Source organism: Tiliqua scincoides, chromosome 7, assembly GCF_035046505.1.
Source record: "Tiliqua scincoides isolate rTilSci1 chromosome 7, rTilSci1.hap2, whole genome shotgun sequence".
NCBI lineage: Eukaryota > Metazoa > Chordata > Lepidosauria > Squamata > Scincidae > Tiliqua > Tiliqua scincoides.
Window position 1 is genome coordinate 20,724,874 of NC_089827.1, and position 4,700 is coordinate 20,729,573.

The 4,700-nt window shown below is 43.0% G+C and overlaps 1 pseudogene; it reads right to left on the bottom strand.

Annotated features, from left to right (window-relative positions):
- Positions 1-1,010: 1,010 nt before the first annotated feature.
- Positions 1,011-1,132, bottom strand: LOC136658215 (5S ribosomal RNA; annotated as a pseudogene).
- Positions 1,133-4,700: the final 3,568 nt, after the last annotated feature.

The following is a 4,700-nucleotide window of genomic DNA, read 5'->3' on the forward strand; positions in this document are numbered from 1 at the left end:
CCATGTGATTGGAACTGGGAAGTCATGCCAAGAGGGGGACCAGGGTGTGCTCAGGCACATCTGTTATTTGAACAGGAGGGGATCAGCTCAGACAGTATTATTCAGAATCATCCATGGAAGTCAGCTAAGGTTGGCACCAAATTCTGGAGAAACCTACATTTAATAATAATAATAATAATAATAATAATAATAATAATACAAGTATTTATATACCGCCTTTCTTGGTCTTTATTCAAGACTTTATTCAAGGCGGTTTACATAGGCAGGCTATTTAAATCCCCGTAGGGATTTTTACAATTGAAAGAAGGTTCTCTTTCAAGAACCACAACATTCCAGATGTTTCACTCTGATCTGGTTTCACATTCTGGCCTCCATCCTCCCACGCTCAGAGCAGATGGAATAACTTCGCTCAGCTTGTCAGCTGCTTCAAGGTCGCACAGTGCCGGTGGCCTCAAACTGGTGACCTGTGAATGTTATCTTCAGGCAAACGGAGGCTCTATCCTCTAGACCAGGCCTCCTGGATTTGTAGTAGATATTGTCTGTTTTGGACGAGCAACAGAATTTGTAAAGCATGAAGCAAGGATGGCCCAATCACAGCTGTGAAGCAAGGGGAGGGGGAGCTGTGTGAACAGTGCACACTCATTCCTTTCAGGCATTATATTAAGTCCATATTGATGGACTGGCATAGCAGAGCACGGTCCAGATGTTCAACTAACCCCCAGGTGTATTGTAGAAGTGAAGAACTTCTTTCTGTGCTTAGGTTCCTTGTTTGTTTGGATCACACAGACAACTTCTGTTCCAAGCAGAAGTGCTTGGATTCTGCCAGAAGTCATGCAACACTGTCATGCACTCTGGTGCCACTGACTAGTGCAATAGCTGGCAGCCGCTTGCTTGGGTAGACACCAAGGCCACCATCTACCTCTGAGAGGTAAGGTGGGGGTGGGGGCAGTGTGAAGAACAAGGGTTGGTTGGCTGGTTGGCAACCTTCAGTGTCGAAAGACTATGGTATAAGCCTACAGCACCCGGTATTCGCAGGCGGTCTCCCATCCAAGTACTAACCAGGCCTGACCCTGCTTAGCTTCCAAGATCAGACGAGATTGGGCATGTGCAGGGTAACAGAACAAGGGTTGGAGAAGCTGGAACAGAAGAGTTTCTGAGTGGGGAGGGAGGCAAAATGCGGGAGGGAGATGATAGATTCAGTAGCATGTAAGGCCAAATCTTGTCCCTCTCCTTTTCTGTCACTGTTACATGTCTCAGTCGTGTGCCAGCAAAATCACTGGTGTAGGACGCAGGAGTTCCATAGGGACAGTGGAAGCTTTCCTCAGGGCAAGTGAACAAACATTCACTTACTCTGAGGGGACCTTTCCACCAACATAGTGTGGCTCTGTTGGTGGGGGAGAGGTTTAGCTTTGATTGGACTTAATACAGAGAAGTCAAGTAATGTATGCACCTGTCTGAATCAGTCCCCCAACAGCTGCATTCTTCTTTGCTGCGATGGTATTGTAATGTTTCATGTTTAATTATGGTCATTGGAGCTCAGAATACAAGAGTTTATAAGATGGTCTTTGGAGCTGTCACTGTTTCTATTGTCACTGGCTGAATATCAAAAAGCTGGTTAATTAATCGTAACATACACTGACTTGGTGGGGAAGAAAAAAAAATGCTTTTCGCTTGCGAAGTTTTGCATCCATTTGTTCTGCACATCAATTGCATGCATTTTATGTGGTGATTTGCCAAGGCGCTATGTTCTCTCAGATGTTCATAAGGCTTCAAATAACGTCTCAATCACAAAGTCACCTTTGGCCAATCCGTTCTAGGAACTGCGTGTTTCATTTTAGTGATATATTTAAGCAACAAAATGTTTTTCAACGGTTAATGATTTTTCATTTTTAAGGTGAGTTGAAACTGAACTCAGAGGAGATTTGGAAGAACAAATGGGAATAAAAGGAAGTTCAGAATATATTCATAGCTGGCAAACGTAAGTCAGAGGCAACACAAGGCAATCACAAAATGTCTAATTCTGCCACCCGCTTCCACCAAATTCTGCTGCGCCCCCACATCAGCATGTGTGTATGCCAGCAACCGCCCTAGTGCCAAAATGCCACACCTCAGTATAAGTGCCAGCCAACACCCACCAACCCCACATCAACAGCACCTGCCAAAGTCTTTGCCCTCCAGTTCCATTTCTTCTAAACTGAGAGAGCCATTGAGAGCCAGGGTGGTGTAGTGGTCTGGGAATTGGACTTAGACCTGGAAGATCCAGGTTCAAATCCCCCCTTAGCCACAAAGCTTCCTGGGTGACCTTGGGCCAGTCGCTTTCTCTCAGCCTCACCTACCTCACAGGGTTGTTGTGAGAACAAAAAGAGGGGAGCAGCTTTGTACACTGCCCTGAGCTCTTCGGAGGAAGGGCAGTATAAAAATGTGATAAATAAATAAATAAACTGGCAATTGGGAGGATCCCAGAAGCAGAATCTCTCTACTCTCAGCTACTGAGAAGTGGCAGCTTTGGAGGAAGCTTTGGCAGCTTCCAAAGTCTAGGAAGACTCCATGCTTCTCCTCTTAGGTGAAGGGCGTAGAGCAAAGACCAGACAGGCAACTGTCCCCTTCCTGAGCCCGATACTTGAAGCAATCACTTTGACTTGGATGCGTGGCTGGGCCATCTCTGCCTGTTAGCAGTGGATTGATTGCTTATGGAGTTTGTAAAATTTGCCAGTGTGACTTAAAACTGACAGCTTCAAAAAGGCACCAAGAGAAAGTGTGATAGAAACAATCTGTTTTCTCAGTTTTGTTCACTAAACTGTGAACTGACCTTTCTATTAAAGGCAATAAAACCTGAGTTATGACAAAGGCCACATGTGAAAGCCTTCAAGATTTCACAACTTAGTTCTGTTTTTACACAGGGAGCATGGTGGCATAGAACACTTCTTGTATTTTTGACACCGATATGGAAAACTAGAAGCTATTTCAATCTCCATACACCTGAGCATGATTGCTGTAAGTGAATCTGCTTGCTTTTTTAAATCCAACACTAGAAAATGACTGTTCTTTGTGAGCAAGAAGAGTTCTGGCTCATATAATGACTTGTTTTTTCCATCCTCAGCTTCCAATCTCCTTTACCCTTAAAAATCTGTCTTGAGGATAAGGTTGGGTTGCAGGCGACTGCAATGGGAGGGGGAATTAGAAGCACTCAGAGCCTGGCTTGTTCCAGTGAAGTGATGGTGATTAATTCTATGTGTAGATGCTTGTGTGCGTTGCATGTTTAAAGTTACAAGAAGCTCAGAGTACATGGAGACGACCCATACTAAATCAAAGCCAGGAAATAGCAAGTAAGTAAAGGAGGGAGAGCAGAGTGAAGGACAAATCCTATCCAACTTTCCAGCCCTGGTGTAGCCATGCCAATGGGGTGTGCGCTGAATCCTGTGGTGAGAGGGTAGTTATGGAGGCCTCCACAAGGTAAGGGAACATTTGTTCCCTTGCCTCCGGGCTGCCCTGCAGTTGCACCAGCGCTGGAAAGTTGGATAGAATTGGGCCCTGAGACCAGAAAGAAGAATCTGCTGTGGTTACTCATAGTAATGAGTTGTTCAGACTGATTATTAACAAAGCTTGGATCCACCAAGCCCCTCACCTGCTTCAACAGTAGGATCATATCTGGTCATCATATGGGCAATGTTATAGCACACCGAAGCTAGAGCAAATTTTTTCCCATTGCTTGAGAACCTTCAGTGCTCTGAGAAAAGAGGAGATACATAAGCATCATGCCTAAATTGAGTAAAATAAATCAGGTCCTAGCACATAGCAATTTATTTATTCCCATACCATTAAAACAAACAATATTTTTATAGAACCCTTATTACTAAATGGTCAGCCATATCCTTGCCTCTCCTCCTCAATAATTATTTCTGTGGTTTCAGTTTCAAAATGAAATCCTGCCAGCTTCTTAATCTCTATTTACATTTTTAAAAATTCTGTATTCTAACAAACCATCAGGCAGAAGAGTTCTTTATTCTCCTGCGGTCATACTTGCTCTGGTTTTAGACAGGGATCTCGTACATTGACAAGTTTTTTCCTATGTATTTTTTAATATGCCAATTTCCTTTCAAACTATTTTTGAAAATGCAATTTAGATGTGTCTGTTCAAACAGGCATAGCAAATATGCTAATGAGTTCTGAGCAAGGACTTTTGCATTAACAGCTCATACTGTACACACTCTTTTCTTTCTTTCTTCTTTGCAATCGCAAAATCATTCAATCACGGTTGATAGGGCTGCAAAATACCTTTTGGGTCATCCATTCCAATCTGTGTACACACAATAAAATCTTCCCCAAAGTAGTATACTGATTTATTTTTAATCCATTCTTTATTTTTAGAGACACCATCCCACACACATCATGTTATCATCTAATTGTCAACATTTTCTCAGTGAAAAGTGTGACATTCTGCCTTCCCAGTTTCAAGCCTTTTTTATTGTTTGCAGTTACACCTTTCTACTCACTTCATATAATGACCTTAAAATATTGTAATAAACCTGAACCTCAAGGCCCTAGGAAAGCACATGGTTAAAAGTTTGGCTGCAAAGTAGTGACATGCAACAATTTTCTCTTGTGCACAAGAAGGCTATTTCCTAGTGACCTTTACTTGATCAGCAGGATTTAACACTTCCATTGAGATGCCAAAGAAAGATGGACGACTGAGACACAGG